The sequence below is a fragment of the Lepisma saccharinum genome, chromosome 2 (assembly GCF_977018435.1).
Source record: "Lepisma saccharinum chromosome 2, izLepSacc3.1, whole genome shotgun sequence".
NCBI classification, from domain to species: domain Eukaryota; kingdom Metazoa; phylum Arthropoda; class Insecta; order Zygentoma; family Lepismatidae; genus Lepisma; species Lepisma saccharinum.
The window spans coordinates 13,935,846-13,955,340 of record NC_139230.1 but is presented as its reverse complement, the minus strand read 5'-3'; positions in this window follow the sequence as shown (position 1 = coordinate 13,955,340).

The following is a 19,495-nucleotide window of genomic DNA, read 5'->3' as shown; positions in this document are numbered from 1 at the left end:
CCCCGCACAGACACATAGCTGAGCATAGAACTATTATGGAATTGTTAGATGAGATTTATTTGTAAAGAATGAAATAATTTTTAAATTTATATAATATCCCTATCTTTAACAGAGCTGTGCTTGCCTCACACAGACACAGAGCTGAGCATAGAACTGTTATGGAATTACACAGAGCTGTTATAAATATGGAGGTGAAGAATTGAATAAAATAATATTTATACCCATCTGTCTCTAACAAAGCTATGTTGCTGTACAAATCCCCGCACAGACACAGAGCTGAGCATGGAAGTGTTATAGAATTGTTAGATAAGAACGAAATTTAATTAACAAAGCTGTGCTTGCCTTACACAGACACAGAGCTGAGCATGGAACTGTTAGATGAGATTTGTTTGTGAAGAATGAAATAATTTTTAAATTGATACTTAATATCCCCTATCTCTAACAGAGCTGTGCTGTACAAATGTTATTAGGTACAAATCCCCGCACAGACACAGAACTGAGCATGGAATTGTTATGGAATTGTTAGATGAGATTTGTTTGAAGAATAATTTCTAGATGTTTCAATAATAATATAAATCTATACTCTAACAGAGCTGTGCTGTACTGATGTTATTAAGTACAAATCCCCGCACAAAGTTTATAAAAAAGATATAATAATTCTGTACTCAATAATAGCTATATATATCAATAGTCTATACATATTATCCCTTTCCCTGTGCTACTGTAATTAGGTACAAATCCTTGCTGATATTATTAGGCACACACCGATGTAAAGAATTGATTTTTGCTGAAAATTCTCACAGAGCTGTGCTGCTATTATACACAGACACAGAGCTGTACTGGAAGATTGGGAACAAGGTTTCAAATCTCACAGACACAGAGCCTTGCTGATATTTCTACAAGCTTCAAATCTACCTATACCGGGAACAAGCCTCAAATCTCACACAAACACAGGGCCATGCTGAGATTTTTTGCTATGCTCAATTATTTCTTTACACAAACATGTTGAATTTATTGGGAGAATTTTTTTACTATAATATCTTGGACAAGCTTTAAATCCCACACAAATACAGAGTTGAAACTGTCATGGCATAGGGATGAGGAATTGTTAGATGTGAAGAATTAATTATACCCTAACTGTTAGTCCCTATCTCAGAGCTGTGCTCTGTACAAATCCCACACAGACACAGGAACTGTTATGAAGAAATAAAATATTAATATCCCTATCTACACAGACACAGAGCCTTGCTGAGCATGAAACTGTTAAGGGAATTTTTAGATGTGAAGAATTGATATGGAGGTGAACTCTAACAAAGCTATGTTGCTGTACAAATCCCACACAGACACAGATCTGAGCATGGAATTGTTATAGAATTGTTAGATGAGAAGAATGAAATAATTTTTAAATTTATACTTAATATCCCTGCTCTACATAGACACAGAGCTAAGCATGGAACTGTTATGGAATTACACAGAGATGTTATGGATATGGATGTGAAGAATTGAATGAACTCAAATCCCCACACAGACACAGAGACACAGAGCTGAGCATGGAACTATTATGGAATTGTTAGATGAGATTTGTTTGTGAAGAATAAAATAATTTTTAAATTTATACTTAATATCCCTGCTCTACATAGACACAGAGCTGAGCATGGAACTGTTATGGAATTGTGAAGAATTGAACTAACAGAGCTGTGTTGTTTTGATGTTATTAGGTACAAATCCCCACACAGATACAGAGCTGAGCATGGAATTGTTAGATGAGATTTATTTGTGAAGAATAATTTCTAGATACTCAATATTCCTATCTCTAACAGAGCTGTGCTGTACCACAGACACAGAGATGTTATGGATATAAATGTGAAGAATTAAATAAAATAATATTTATACCTATATGCTCTGTCTCTAACAGAGCTGTGCTGTAGGTACAAATCCTCGCACAGACACAGAGCTGAGCATGGAACTGTTATAGAATTGTTAGATGAGATTTGTTTGAAGAATAATTTCTAGATGTTTCAATAATAATATAATTAAATCTATACTCAATATCCCTATCTCTAACAAAGCTGTGCTGGACCCGAAGTGGACCGGAAGTAGGCAAACCGGAAGTGGACCGGAAGTGGACCGGAAGTAAACCAGAAGTAGGCAAACCGGAAGTGGACCGGAAGTAAACCGGAAGTGGACCGGAAGTAAATATGTGTGGGTGTGGGTGGGTGTGGGTGTGTGTGTATGTGGCTCTTATGAGCATCTTGGCATAGTTTTAAGTGTGGCCAAAAAAAATATCAAGAGGAGCATATTTTTAACAAATTTATGGACAACAATCTCACAGAAGTGCCTTTTATAAGTATAGCCGCATCAATCTGAGGGGGCTCTTCCTTTCACAAAAAATTCCCAAGAGCATTTTTACAAAAATCTTGGATTAGACAGGATTCCACACTTGAGCAAAAAACTCATATGCTCATGTTGAGCTTGTTTTAAGTATAGCCAAATCTGCTTGAGGAGAACTCTTCCTTTTGTGAGTTTATCCTATAGCCAATCCCACTACTGTAGTGTTAAATATTTTCCATGCTGTCTTCTTACTGATCCCAGCAATGTAGGATACTGTGTTGCATCCTGTTATGGCGTGGAATGGGATGAGAGTTTCGAAGGCAGGATCCGTAAATGAAACCTTCTGCCTGACTTCATGTACTGGAATGTATGGTCCTGCTCGCAACCACAATTTCGTACATCTAATCTACTTATTGCACTAATACATCTGCATCACGTGCTGAGACAACAATGTTATCAGCACCAGAATTAAGACAGTGAACTACAATGCGCGTGTCCGCCTCTTCGTGGTTTGCCTGCAATCCTTCAATAGACAAATCACGATTGTTTGTTCGTACGTCATCCTCCTTATGAAGTCCACCGGAAAGCACAAATATTTTGTCTTCAGGAGCATTGTTGATCAAATGATTAGAGAGAAAACAGGCCAAATCTTTTTTATTCTCCGAGTTAGCAAGAAAGTCAACGAATTTGTTGGTTATTGGCACGGATCCATTTTCTATTACTCTCCTTACTAAATGAGCATGTTTCAAGCGCCTAACCCTTGTTCCAGACTTGATTGAAGTTTCGTTATACCGATCAAAGGTGACATCAATCCTCTTAAAGCTTCTTCCCATAGAAAGAACAAGGTTAAGAAATGCATCTGCCAGTTGACCAAAGTTTAAAAACTCCTGCAGGCTTTCCAAGTGCAACAACTAATGCTTGACCATCTATTATAAGGCATGACGCAGACGGAATTGATATATCAGGTGGACAAATTACATCCTTGGTCATCACATCAGCTAGAATGGCTTTGTTTCCTGTTCTCAGACTTCTGTTTGTGTTGGCAAGAGAGATTGAAATTGGCATTAGTTCATGACACAAAATGCGATTTAGATCAACATTAAGACCTGCCTCATAGGTAGTTACTAGGCGCTGGAGAATATTCCTGTCACTTTTCAAAATGGTTTCCTTGCCACTTACTACCAATTTAACTTCATAGAGGGACTTGATGGTCTTTGCATTTGACTTATGTAGAGGATCACTTAACTTGACTTGTGTGTGACTTTTACCAGGGGCCATCATCCTTTCCTTCACGAAGGTGTCTAGCTTTACCTGGCCCAGTGTTTCAGCTTTGAGGAGAGTATCTTGAGTATTTGAAGTAGCTAAATCCTTTGTTCGTGGCAATGTTCTGGAGGAACTGATTAGAAACATCTGAAGATGATGGCTCACAGGTGCAAGTCTTTTCAAATTTATAAGTGGATCCATGGTTCTATGTTTCTATCATTCTGAAATAAAGTAAAAAAGAAAAAAAATATATTATAGGTTTAGTCATTTTTGTGGTTCTTTTGTTTAAAAAAGAGGAAAAAAACAACAACAATTTTCAAAAATATCAGATTAGAAACATAATATTCGGATTCAGCATACCCAAAAACATAATGTTTGATAGCAAGATCACTATTTTCTTTCTGCTCCCTCAAAAGTTATTAGGACCTCATTTCGTATTGCCGCCATTTTGTTTTCTAGCGATTTGGAGCACATAGCTTAAAATTTCAGATTAGAAAACATAATATTTGGATTCAGCATACAAAAAAACATAATGTTTGACACCAAGAACACTATTTTCCTTCTGCTTCTTCAAAAGTTATTAGGACCTCATTTCGTATTGCCGCCAATTTGTTTTTTAGCGATTTGGAGCAAATAGCTTCAAATTTCAGATTATAAAACATAATATTTGGATTCAGCATACCCAAAAACATAATGTTTGACACCAAGATCACTATTTTGTTTCTGTTCCTTCAAAAGTTATTTGGAGCTCATTTCGTATGGCCGCCATTTTGTTTTTTAGCGATTTGAAGCACATAACATCAAAATCGAGAGTGGCAAACAAAATATTCGGAATCAGCACATCAATTACATTCAGAAAATGTTGTTTGCCCGCTTTTCCTCAAAAATGCTTCCTACACTTTTTACAGCCACATTTCTGAGAATTTGCACCAGGCTATTCCCCCAGCGTATCCCTCGCAGCCCCGCTGTATGCAGATGCAAACAATGTTCCATGAACATAAAATTTTAATTAGGAGAGATTGTGGAGACTTAGTAGCTCTGGACTCCGTTTTCTTTAAAATATCAAATAAGATAATATGAATGTAAATATAATATTTCAATAAGGTCAATGTTCTGTGTTGTTGTTTAAACATGTGCATTGGACCACCATGGTTATATAGGACAGGGCCTACATGCAGTTTTATGTTGGATCCAAACTACTTGCCGAGTTGTATGTAGAACACCCACGTAAGCTTCTACGGCCAGAATCAAAACGTACAAACTGCGTAGTGGTTAACACCTTGCCATGACACCAGAGCTACAGGATTCGAATCCTGGCCTGGAAATGGGAGTTCTCTGTGAGTGTCTCTCTATCAATTTCATCATATCATCATCTTCGCGATTAAACAAAAAGCGACGCTAAATAACGAACATGAAGTCGAACCGCAGACTATTGAAACCACAGGGGGACGCACTAGTAACTACGCCACCACGAAAGCGATCAGTTTGTTAGTTTGAGATTAACGTCCTTTACAACAGCAAAACTATGCAGGACAGGAGTACGAAGGAAGCTTACAGACAGTGTAAGAAAATACCAATGTTACAATCCGTCATCTTGTCACCACGATGCAATTCAGGTATGGAATGAAATTTAATGTAGTCAGTGAGCCTCCCTGTCCCTTTCGATATTGTTTATCACTTGCATTTCAGCTATGGAGCAGGTTATTGGGCATGGTGGACATCAAGTTTTTTGCTGGGTCTTGAATTTCTTAAATTGTTAAGAAAAAGAGAGAAAATGTATCGGTTTACTGAACTAAAACCAAGGCGTCCCGAGTTCGATACCCGGTGGAGTCGTATAGTGGTTCGTACCCCATTTTAAACTCTAGATACAGTCCAGATTAGCCTTTCTGTGCATAAAGTTGACTTAAAAAGAAACTCAAACAAGAAATCGATTCAGAAAATTACGTAGTCTAAAGACGCACGGGAGCCGCCCTGGTTTAGTCGGTAGGGTGTCTGACGCCCATGTGGGAGACCTTGCTTCGATTCCCGGCGTAGGTGATCTAAATTTGGAATGTTCCGGTTTTGTCAATCACAAAACGGCTCTGGAGTACACCCCGCCTTAAATAAATGGCCCAGGGCCGCCGTTAGGGGTGTGCAACGCGTGTCACCGCACCGCTTTGAAATATTTAATATTATTAACTCTTTTATTCACATTTGTTTTTTGTGTAAAATTGATCTCATTAGAATAGAAGAAAATCAGCCTACATTAGCAATACAACTGCATGTTCAATCAGCACATGTCCGATAGAGAAATTAAACCGAAGTTTAAAAAGGTGACATGGAGCCTGCCGTGAAAAGGAAATTTCCGCTCTAACACAGTTGAATTTCTTGTTTGTGGCCCCCAACCTTCTACCGATGCCCTGTCTTCGAGAGAGTACAGGAAGCATCATTGTGATTCTTTGTATTGAAGCCAGTGACGTGCACTGAGGAGTAGCTAGTCTAGCAGAGATAGATTAATCAATCTCAAATCTCTAATTATTTTCAAATCACAATATTTATTGTCTTGTTAAAGCCACAGTTCATATGCAACACTTTCTTTTTCACGCGCCTCTCGTCCCTCGGTGTGATCCGCGGACAAAACTGGCCTAGCTCGCTCTTCTTCCGCCTTAGCAGTTCCAGGTAGAAACGGGTTTTCGAAGGAAAAGGGAAGATTCCTGCCTCTACCTCCCTTGCCCCCTCGCCCCCGCTGCAATGATTGAAAGCCCGTGCTTTCAGGTCCCCCAGTCTATCTCCTATAGGTCAGATAGGGGATTGGTTTCCATTCGATTCCTTTGTAAATCCTCTAAAGAACTAAAGGGAAAATTTTCTGCAGTACTTATGTTCTCTGTATTTACACAACCTTTTACACGTTGTACAATATGTATGTATAATGGTATAATATGGGATGTAGTTTTTTTATTTATGAAATGGGAACGTGTTATGTGCAGACAATAATGTTATGCTTTCTTAATTTATTTATTTACTTATTTAATTTTCCTTTGTTTTTCAAATATGGAATATACAATGATTAAATTACAAATATTTGTTCAGGCTCTCTCTCGCTCTCGTTTTAGTAGTGTTTTTTTTTTTTATATACTAATCTCTTGGCCTCCAACGGATATTTGGGCAAGAGAACGCACATTCATATTGTTGTTGGTTTGGTTTATTTTACTTCGATTTTCTGCTACAGTTGGTTATCGCGAAAATGAGGATGATGTGATGATGTGATGAAATTAATGAAAGGACCTCGAACAATCCAGGCCGGGATTCGAACCCGTGATGAGCGTGCATTCTTGATCCTGTGTTGTACTCTGCAGTGAATAATGAAATAATTTGAAATGAAAAATGTATCTCAGAACTCAAGAAGCCAAATTAATATTATTGAAGAAACTACAAAAAAGTGTGTTTTGTTACCTGTTTTGTTTCTGTGCATAAAGTGGACTTAAAACATCAAATCAACCAATCGTGGGGGAGTGATTATCACAGCGCGCTACGACATCAGGGAGTCCCGGGTTCGAACCCCGACCTGGGCATGGGTGTTTTTGTGTTTGTCCCTTCATTAATTTTATCGTATCATCTTCGCAATTAACCAAATGTGAGAAAAAAGTGACGCTAAGTAACAAAAATCAAGTCAAATCATTCATTGATTGCTTGATTTGGTTTATTTTATTTTGCTTTTCTGCCACTTTTGGCTAATCGCGAAGATGATACAATATAATTGATGAAGGGACACACTCAAAGAATACCCATGGTCAAGCCGAGATTCGAACCCAGGATCTCTGGCTTAGTAGTCAAATCTTATCTTTTTTATTTTCAAATGGGGGTGGGGGTTACGTGTACTTTTTTTAGTACTCATTCATCATTTTGCAATCTTTTCCTGTTATTGACGTTCTATTTTTAGGAATACTGGGCCCTAAAGGGGGGAGGGGTATGAGCCACACAAACCACCCCTTGAGCACGCCACTGATTGCTACCCCAAGTGTCGACGTCACCGCACGTCACTGATTGAAGTCGAGCGCCGGGGTCTGAAATTTGAAGATGTGGAATTTACGATGGAGCTAAATTGAGAACAAATGACAAGAGGAGGATAGACCGTGGCAGGGAAACTTGTCCCGGTCGGCATATTGTCTTTTGTGTGAACCTGATCCGCAGCAAAAATAGAAATAAAGATCTAGAGATACTTTTATATCCGCTTTCTTAAAACCCAGAGGTGGGGCAGATTTTGCGGATTTTAGCACTATGTCAATGAACCGAAAAATAACCCGAGACGGTGTGTGAAGAGTGAATGAGTCCCCCTGTAGTCAAGGTCCTTTGACCTGCTTCCCGCCCGCTTTTGGGGGGGAAAGTAGACAACCTTCTTCTGTGGTTGCTAATGTTTTTGCCCTTTAGGGGGAGAGGTATGTATGGGATTTTTCGAATGTCTCGCCCGATGCTTCAGGAGCAGTTAACTTTTTCTTATTTGATTTATTTTATTTTACTTCGCGTTTTGTGACTCTTGGCTAATTTGCGAAGATGGGGATGGTTGATGAAATGATGAAATTGATGAATGGACATTCACAAACAACCATGCCCGAGCGAGATTCGAACCGGAGACCCTTGGCGTCGCAGCGCGATGTGCTAACCACTAAGCCACAGGGTCCGGCAGGAGCAGTTAACTGAAATAAATTCCTCCCACTTGAAATTTTTCAAATAGCACAATGAGCTCTCCTCCCTCGCTAGATTAGCGACAGAAAGTGATATCGAAAGTGAACATCGGAGCACGCGACGGTGTACAATTCAGAAAGCCCAAGTGAGAAAAACGGGGTTAGGAGAGGCCAAGTCCCCAATTTCAATGAAAAAAATCTGGCGTTCGCCCCCTCTTCTCCCATTATTTTGGAAAAAGGGAGCAAACTTTTGCATTGTTTTCAAAGAGCAGACCTTTTTCAACAAATTGAAACTTCTTTCAAGTCTCTAGTCCTCATACAGGATGAAATATGACGCAATATGTACAATCCTGCATTTTGGCAAAAATGGCTAATTTGCATATTAGAAAATAAATTAGTATATCTCGGAGACTATTTGAGCAATCTACATCGGATAACTTTTGTTTGAAAGCAAAAACATCGGAGCACGTGACCTTGTACAATTCAGAAAGCCCAAGTGAGAAAAACGGGGTTGGGAGGGGCCAAGTCCCCAAATTTTTATGAAACAAAATCTGGCGTTCGCCCCCTCTTCTCCCGTTATTTTGGAAAAGGGCGCAAACGTTTGCATTGTTTTCAAAGAATAGACCTTTTGCAACAAAGTGAAACTTGTTTCAAGTCCCTAGTTCTCATACAGGCTGAAATATGACGCAACATGTACAATCCTGCATTTTGGCTAAAAAATAGCTAATTTGCATATTAGAGAAAGGGGGAGGGGGCGGGATTTCTTCCACATGACATTTCAAAGTCTTATCTCAACATCTGTCAGCGTTTACAACCTCACATACATGTATGAAGGTCCTAAAAGCACGTGAATGTTGTAATGTATATGACCCATGGGCTGTTTTCGCCTATACTTTCTATGGGTCATATATGACCCATTGGCTTTTTCGTTCCCATGATTAACGAACCTTATTTGTTCTCACCACACAATGAGTAAATTATTTGGAGATTTATCCCACTATCCGGAATAAAATTTTCTGGTTCTCCCACTTTTGACTTTTGTTAGCAAGATATCCCACATTACTTTTACGAGACGAGACGAGACCAAACGAGACGAGACGAGACGAGACACGGGACGGGACAAACGAATATTTTCGAGACGAGACACGAGACGGGACAGCACTTTTACGAGACGGGACGAGACAGATCAATGTCTCGTCTCGTGGGCAACACTACTTAGAAAGTTGAGGTGGTAGTTTCAATTGCACAGCATTTCATTAGTGGATCAAGGCAGCTAATTCCGTGAACAATGACGTTGTTTTCAGAAAGTCTCAAATATTTGTCTCAGGCAATCACCCTCTTAAAATGGACGCATCTTCTGTGGTGATAAAATGACACGTTTGGTGAGAGTTATTTCTGTATATTTTCCCCCCAATGACATAACGCTGTCGCATTATAATGAAGAGGTCCTGTGTTCGACCCCCCCCCCCTTTGGTGAAAGCACAATGCACACTCGTTCGGACTTCAAGTTAAACTGTAGGTCTAGTCCCGATTAGCCTATCTGAGCATTAAAGTGGGCTTAAAAACAAAACTTAGAAAATCGTCTTCTGAGTATTTCGTGACATTACTTTTTTTTTTCTTTACTTCAGCTGCATCTACAGATTCTGTTGACTTTTTCGGCTGATTCATGTGGCAAAATTTATGTGTCGAACAAGGATTTCTAAATATGATAAGCCACTCATTAGCAATTGAATACTTCTGTAGCTTTTTCCATACATAACTGGCTTATTAAAATGTATTCCCTTTGGTATTGTAGTGATTATTGTGATTTTTTCTTATTAGTAGAACGAATATAAAGTTGATATTTCGCATACCATATTGATATTTGAAGATGACACGTATATAAAAATTGTAATGAAATAAAAAAGGGACACTTCTGGAATTTCAATGCAGAGCTAATTAAAATTATATTATATTCTCTAGCATACTTAAACCCGAAGGTTTATGGCTGCAGCAACACAGGCCTTCCATCTGTCCCTATCCGGGGCAAGATTAATCCAATCTTTCCCATCCTTGCCGATTTCTTTTAGGTCCATCTCAACATTATCCCTCCATCCTCGTCTTATTCTTTCTACTGGTCTCTTACCATCAGGTTTCCCAACAAGAATCCTGTAAACTATTCTTTCCACTGCAACTCGTGTCACATGACCTGCCCATCTAAGTCTTCTTGATTAAATTATTCTAATAATAATAATTAAAAAGTCTAAATAATTTATTGTGTTGCTGGAGGAAGTAGCGCTAAGATGTAATTTTTATCTGTTTATTTGGAGACTATTTTAACCATACTCAGGCCGGAATATATATACGTATGTGGAGACCCGGAGCTACATTCCTCAAGTTCACCCTAAATTCTGATCTAATCTAGATCATACCCTGTATAATTTTGAGCCTCCTAAGCCTACTAGCTGCTTTTAATCATGGAAGTATTAATTTGATCACGGTTTTTGTTTCAATAGCTCTAGTAATTACTTTCACTTTCTAATGACAAAATTGGCTTTTTATGTGTTGATAATATGTGAATATTTGTAGCATAGATAATATTCACAAGTTAAATATACATGTTATGAACACCAGAATACACTTATACATTGAATCATTCATATATCCCCAAGTATATGTACTTATTGAATTTGATTGGGTGTGCAATCGGGTGGGCACAGGAATTTTTGGGTGGGCGTTTGCCCACCCGTGCCCACCCCTGTCACCATCCCTGAATTTAACCTGTTAACATGTTGAATTGGCTGGGTAGTCTGTAGAGCAAGGAACACTGGATGATGAGAAGCAAAAAGTTAAGTGCTTCTTGTTTTTCGAAATGGCACTCGAAAGTTAATTTCCTGAAGAAGGAGGTCACTTCTGATTGTACCATTAACTATTTTATGCAGGAATAGATGGTCTGCCAATTTATGTCTCGTGAGGTGGATGGATATTTAAAATTTTCAGAAGAATAGGCTTTTGTAGGTTTTTAGTGGATGGAATTCGGTAACGAACAATGGCCAGGAAGAAATTTAAAACAGAATTTAGTCTATCTAAATTAGAAGGGCATGCCATATACCAGACCGGAGAACAGTATTCAATTTTAGGTGAAATGAATGATTTGTAAAAAATGCTGAGAGCAGACAGGTTGTTCATTTCGGTAAAACAATAAGAGTAGACCCAGCATACACATGGAACCCTTCGTGACTGCGGAGATGTGTTCAGAAAAGGATAGTTTCTCATCAAATATGACTCTCAGGTCCATCTGTATTGCAATTCTTTGTACACAATTATTATGTATGAAGTATTTTGTGTTTAATGTGTTTTTCCTTAAGGAGAATGTTATTGTAGTACATTTTTGAGGGTTAAGTTTTAAGTTCCATAATTCGTACTACTTTATCAGGGAGTCTAAATTCTTTTGCAGAAGTGCCATATCACTGAAATTTGATATTTTACTGTAAATTTTGCAATCGCTGGCAAACAAAAGGAAGTTTTTACAAGAGTAGGAAAGATATTCTGGAAGGTCATCAAGATACAGGATGAAGAGAAGAGGTCCAAGAACACTGCCTTGGGACACACCAGAAGATACAGCTTGATAAGAAGAGGAGATTCCGGAAAGTACAACTTTTTCTTGTCTATTTTGGAGGTTTATGCTTGAGCAGAGAGATAAATTTTCCATGAATATTGAATCAATGAGATAATTTATGTAGCAAGTAATTGAGGTTTATGGAGTCAAAAGTTTTTGAAAAATTAAGATATACAGAAGGTTGTTTGCTTTATATCCGACCATTTTTGATGGGTACTCACCTTAAGAGATACTGCGCCACCACCACCGATCATGTTCTATTGGACCCCCAGCATTGTGGAATATCGCCCGGCATCGTAGTTTCCATTGCAGCAAGCTCCGGCGCAGGACAGGCATGGGAATTCTGTCCCACTCCTCCCTGCAAGCTTTCCATAGACCATCCAGGGTGCACGGGCGGTGATGTTGGAAGACGTCTTTTCAACAGTCCAAATGCGCAAAAATCCATTGGACTGGCATCTGGGCTTTTGACAGGAATGTCTTCAAATAGAATGACATGAATTCCTAATTCCTCTGCCATTTCCTGATAAAAATGTAGTGATGTTCTGGCAGTATGACTCGAAGCCTTGTCCATATGGATCATCACCTGGTTCGTGTCCATTCCATACAATTGTGGGATGTCTCTCCGATATATAGGTGTCAGAATGGAGTCTTGGAAGTATCTGGCATTCACCTTCACTTTTTTGTCCACCTTGCGTATCATCAACTTACCCTCATATCCGAATCCTGTCACAACCATAAGCCACGAGGGAAACTTTCCCTGCACTGACAAACAAAGTTGCTGCGCCCCTTGCCGTCAATGTCACGGTATGTGATCGCCTGAATGTGACCAGCAGTGAGATGGACATATGATTCATCCATTGTGACAACTTTCTTCCATTTGGAACCCACCAGGTACTTTTCATACAGTTTCCTGTAGTTCGTCTTACGCAGTGGCATCTCGTGGCCTCAAATTAGGCCGGGGCTTATTTTTTTAAAGAATTTAAAATATAATGACAATTCACATGAATTACAAAAAATAGGTATTTTTCTTCTTCTAGACTACAAAACTGGACTTATTTTTTTTAAAAAGTATTTAAAAGATAATAACAATTCATATGAATTACAAAAAAGCAGGTATTTATCTTCCTCTAAACTACAAAATTGGACTTATTTTTTTAAAGAATTTAAAATATAATGACCATTCACATGAATTACAAAAGAAACAGGTATTGCTGTGAAACGTACCTTTCTACGAACGTTGGTTCTCATTTAAACAAGAACTGTGCTCTCCTGTTCTCCGCTCAGCAAATTTTGTAATTATTTTTCATTGAAGCCCTCTATGTTTGCAATGTATTCTTTCTCTATTGTAAGCACTGCCAAGGAATTGAGTCTGTCTTGTCCCATTGCATTTCTTAACCAGGTTTTAATACGCTTCAATGTGCTGAAACATTATTCAGATTCAGCTGTTGCCACTGGAGTTGTTTGTCATATTTACTGTTTCTGAGAAGGTATCCTCTAAATCATTTTCAATGAAAAACGAGTGCAATGTACTGATAGAGTTTATGTTTTTAAACTCTTCACTACAATGAAGAACACGAAGTTCACTCTTTAGTTTTCCCTCTTCTATGAAGGGATAATATTTGGCACAATTCTTACACGAATCATCGAGAAAATCAGACTTCTGAAGAGTTAGCCAGTTCATTCCTAATATCACTGATGTCAGCAACAAATTTGCAAAGATGTTCCTTTACTTGTACCATTGTTGTAATTTTCTTCTGCAAAATATTGTAAAATATTTCGACAAAGGGCATTATCCTGTTAAAAGACACCCAAGAAAAAAATGAATTCCTCGTCTCCAAGGAAATGTATTAGTCCAGTTGCTTCCCTAATTGACACAGAATCCCATGAGCCATCTTGCTGAATAATTTCCAAACACTCTATCAGGTCATCCTTGCACTGGAAAACAGACGACACTACCCTACTCTGGAAATTCCATCTTGTTTGGCATGTTCGCGGTAACCGTCAATGACATACCTCCTGCAGTAAATCTGTTCTCTTACTAGATGAAGAGAAGAACAAAGAAAATGCAGATAAATTGGCAAAGAAAATTCTGATAGCTGTGATGGTAGAGCATACTTGTTGCATTATGAGATTGAGTTGGTGTGCATAACAATGCACAAAATATCTCTTACAAGTTTCTGGACTCCAAGCTGTACCCCTCGGAATGCAGATCCACCATCATACGTTTGAGAAACTAATTTATCTTTTAGTTTGTACTGCTCTAATGCATCTAATATACATTGGGATATCCCTGATGCAGATCTGTCAGTCAGTTGCATGAAACTATGAAAATGCTCTACTACTTGCGAGCACTGAACAAAACAAATCACAATAACCAATTGTGTCTTATTGAAATGTCGCTGGTTTCATCAGCTTGTACAGACACAAACATAGCTTTGTTTACATCCTCCTGGAGGGCCTCACTGTAAACCTGGTACATACAGTCTAACAACTCATTTTGTATCACGGCTGATGTGTATTTATTTACTTTGGATTCCTCTAAATTTTCATGCAAACTGTTATCTAGCTTAGCAATCTCATTTACTAAATCTAGGAAGATACCTCTGTTTAAAGATTGTTCTCTTTCGTTATGTCCTCGTAGAGAAAGTTCATGTCGACCACAGAATTTTAAGCAACCGATAATTCTATTTAATATATGCCTATTTTTCCGGACTAATTCATTGTGCCTTGTAATTGACAGTCTATATCCTTCATCGATTTGTGTTCGAACATCAACTTTTCCAAACAAACTCAATTTTAACGAGTTTCCAATGTGCGAAGAACTAGTTTCATGTGACTTAATTCCTTCAGAAAGATGTTTGAGATCACTTATGCCATGAACTGTCCATGAAGCATCACCACCAAACAAAAGGCAATTAAAACAAAAGAGTGTTTTTTTGATCTCGCTAGCTGTCAACCAGGGTTTTCTGTTGTACCAGTCTGGATTGAAAGAGCGAGATTGTGATTTGTGTTTTTGTATTAATGTAACACTTGGATGGTCAGGACCTAATTGCTTAACAACAAGTTTTTCTTGGTCACTCAATGTCTGAAATGGTGTTGCCAACAAGAAATCCACTTTGTTCATAGCGAATAAAACCCACCACAACGCTACACTACAACACGCGTGATCGAAGGAACGCGACACGATGGAACTAGCCCCAAATCAATACCCAAACCCATTGCACTCCCCCTTTTGCTCTCTCTGCTAGCACGTGACCTTCACTGTAGCGTGTAGCATAGACCATGCCTTCCTCTGCGATGAGCCCCGAGACCGATAACTGACATCAATGCCGCTAGGAGCGCTGTTGTATCCATTGCAGCAGACGATGAACTTACGTGGGTAAAAATCGCCGTTTAGAAGATTGTGTGATAGTTATGTATTATGGTGATTGAAAATTATGTCAATACGTCTGTTTTTCTTTAGGGGCTAAGCCCCGGAAGCCCCAAGGGACGAGACGCCACTGGTCTTACGTTCGGCAATGTGACGCGGTAGAAGGTGGTGTACACGGGCCTTCCGCACACACTTCAACCTGAGGCGCTTGAGAATTGTTTTGTTCAGAGTTGACGGTGCGAGGTGAAATCTGTGGGCCATATTGAGTTGGGGGATTTTTTTGGCATGCCAATCGACGGATCCCCCTTCGCACTATGGGTGACACTTTGCTTGCAGCCCTTCTCCTGGTGGTTTTCATGGGTGAATGTTTCGCAAGGAGAGCCTGTTGTGTGTAACGGGCCACAATAGCTTTTGCAGTAGTCCCCCCGAGTGTTAACTCATTCTCCCGACACTGTTTCACAATGCGTACATATGAAAACTTAGCATGGAAAAGGGCCATTACATAACCCTCCCAATCCCAGTTGATTTTCAGCGCCATTTGATAACATTCACTACCAACACTCATGCACCTACAAGGTCAGACACAACACTGATCCCGCCAGCAGAACCATAGTTCCAGCATGATATGCCAGGTGGCAGCACCGAATCGAAAATGGTCGGATATAAGGCGAACAACCTCTGTGGTACATCCACTTGGGAGTTTTCAGATATGGAGTGAATAGCGTTAGATAGTAAGATGCTCAAGTTAGTTAAGCAGGATCTGCTTGGTAAGAAGCCGTGCTGTGCTGTATTTATCTATGGAGAAGTAAATTTGTATCTTATATTATCTTTTCACAGGCGATAGAAAGTGGTGATAAGGGAGAGATTGGTCTGTAAGAAGAAACAGCACCCTTGTCTCCAGATTTGCATAAAGGCACCACATTAGTGTTTTTCCATGAATCTGGGAATGTACCCTCATTGAAGCACCTGTTTAATAAAATGGAGAAGGCGATAGAGAGAGAAGCAGCAGTGTTTTTGAGGAAAATAGAAGTGATTTCATCAGGACCATTTGCTTGCTTTTTGGGCATTCAAGATAGAATATATTGCACTTCATCTGGAGGCGTAGAGAGAGATGTCAGAGAGTGACAGCAAACTAGGGTGAGGTTTGGAAGAGTAGAAGCCGGTGTATTTGTACTGTATTTTTAGTGAAATAGGAGTTGAAAAGATCAGCTCTGTCAGGGCTCTCTGCATATACTGAGTCACGCTTAACTTTGAATGGTATATGAGAATTTTGCCTCCTTGAGTTAATGAGTGACCAAAAGCATTTGGGATTTAATTTCATTTCATTTGTGATATTGCCAATGTATTCACTGTATTTAATTTTCTGCAGTTGTATAGAGTGGCGTCGTAAATCCGTGAAAGTTTTACGTGTGTATTCATTAGGAATTTTTTTCCACATATCCCAGGCCTTCTTCCAGTTGCAAAGGGCAAGGAGAAGTTCAGGGTCAAACCAAGAAGGGAATTTGCAAGATTTATTTTTCTTGAGTGGCACATAATCTTGTATCACTGCGTGAATCACATCCGTCAAAATGTCACACGCTTCAAAGACACTTCCACTTTCCAGTATCATCCAGCGGATGGAATCCAGAGCCGAATGGATGTCGCCCCAGGCTGCTTTGCGCCAAACAAGGTATTGCCGTCCAGAAGTGGGAGGTCGTTCACTCTTCAGGTGGTCAGGGAACCAGAATTCAGCATCCAGCGATTTGTGGTCCGAAGGGATGAGGTTTCTCGAAGGCGTGATGTGTGCTGAAGGGAGTGAGGAGAGAATGTAATCCAGGTTATTGTCTTTACATGTATTGTACATATTGTGCTGTTGAAGTCTGAGGCTGTGTATGAAGTGATCCATAAAGTGCATGTTGTTCTTGTCTTTTGCAAAGCCGTGAGTGGAGTCTGTCCATGTAATTGAGAGATTGAAGTCTTCAAAAAGAATTACATCGCCCATAGAGGATGCCAACAGAACAGAATCATAACAGGCCTCCAGAACTGCTATGGGGCAAGTTTTGTGTGGCCTGTAAAAACAACCAATGAATAGGTTGCTTCCTTTCCCGAGAAGCACCTCCACCCACAGAATTTCACAATTATGATTCAGATCACTTTGAACCACACTTTTCCATTTGTTTTTTACACAAAGCACAATCAGAAGTGCTAATGCAGTTCTTCAAGAGGAATCACAAGCAATGATGACATATACACACTAGAAATCGAACCTGAGACTCTTCGATTGAAATGTGACAGCTTTGTTGAAATTTGGGGTGGGTTGACCAGCACACGCTCTATCTAATATCTTTTCAATGGAGGAGAAAGTTTGTTTATGCTAATTATATCCATTTCTAGCAGTCATTTCTTACCTATGCACACAACACCTACAGGTAAAAGGTAAAGTGTTCCCCTGTGCATAGCACCATGCCATGAAGGCGTATAGGGGGTGTGGGGGTAACGCCTCACACTTTCTTGATCCGGTCATGAGTGGGGGTGATGTGATCAGCATCACGCCCCTGACCGCCTTTACCCCCCAGGGTTTCCCCCAGGTACCCATGTTATTCGACGCTGGGTAGGCGCCGGGGCCGCTTCCACCGTTAGAAAAGTTCCCGGATTTGAACCGGCCGGGGATCGAACCCGGGACCTTGAGCATGGTAGTCAGACGCGTTACCGACTGAGCCACCGCGGCCACACCTACACTGCATCAAATTATGTAAGTTCATATTCCACCCCTTGCTTCCAACAACTATCCAAAAACTTCAAAAACTAAGTCAGTAATGTGTCTGACTACCATGCTAAAGGTCCCGGGTTCGATCCCCGGCTGGTTCAAATCCGGGAACTTTTCTAACGATGGAAGCGGCCCCGGCGCCCACCCAGCGTCGAATGACATGGGTACCTGGGGCAAAACCCTGGGGGGTAAAGGCAGTCAGGGGTGTGATGCTGATCACATCACCCCCACTCACGACAGGATCAAGAAAGTGTAGGGTGTTACCCCCACACCCCCTATATGCCTTCATGGCGTGGTGCTATGCACAGGGGAGCACTTTACTTTTTACTAACAAACATCAGACACTGGCAGGGTGAGTCGCTTGTTCCTTTCTTGTCTAAAAGATTGCACCATTCTATCTTTTACTTTTGTGCACCTGAAGTGTTTCCACCTTTAAGGGACATCTGAAAGATAAGTCTGAAGTGAAACACACACAGAAGTCAGTGACACTGCTTTCACACTTAACAATCAATTGGCGTATTTTATAGTTGTGCCTATGGACACATGGGTAATTATAGATGATGCTTGAGGGCTCACCTGTTGGTCATGCACAGTGTAGCGGGCATTCGATCCCATAGGTGCGTGCCTGCCAGTCACATTGGAACAGTAGTAGCTGTACTGCACGTTGAATATTTGGTTTCACGCAGTAGAATGGGGGACACTGATATGCCCAAAGAGGGCAAATTGTTGGTGCTTATCTCACCAGTGCATCAGTAAAGGAGACTGCGAATATTTGTAGGGTATCAAGAGAGATATCATGAGAGGGTATCATGGTCATGGCAGCATGCCAGAATGAAGGACCAACCACATTCAGGAGGAGTAACTGTCGGGGGAAGCAGAAGCTGTCTGACAGGCACATCAGGGTATTGAAGAGGATTGTGTCCAAAAAGCGTAAAACCACCGCACAATTGAATACACACTTGACAACCTGTTTCTACCAAAACCATCCATCAAGAACTTCATGGCAGGGTTGCTACACCGAAACTCTAGGTCACTAGCACCAATGCCAAAAGATGGGTTGGCTGGTGCCAGGAGTGCAAATCGTGGACGTTAGACTACCTGAAACGTGCTGTGTTCTCCGAGGAGTCCATCATCACTGTTTTTCCGACATCTGGAACAATTTACGTGTGGAAGGATACCAACCAGACTGTTAAGTGCCCAGAGTGATGTGGGGTGCAATATTGTGGCAGTCTTTGGGACCACTGATCGTTCTAGGACCATTCTGGAGGACCATCTGCACCTTATGGTGAAAATATTGTTCCCGGATGGTGGTGCCGTGTTCCAGGATGATAACATGCCGATACACATTGCTAAAGAGGTCACAGAGTGGTTCGATGAGCATGAACTTGAGGTTGAACATCTGCCATGGCCAGTCCAGTTGCCAGACCTGGATATATTATTCAGCCCTTATGGGGTCTTTTGGAGGATCACGTGCGGTGGCATTTCCCTCCACCAACATCATGTCATGAACTTATCGGTGTGCTTCA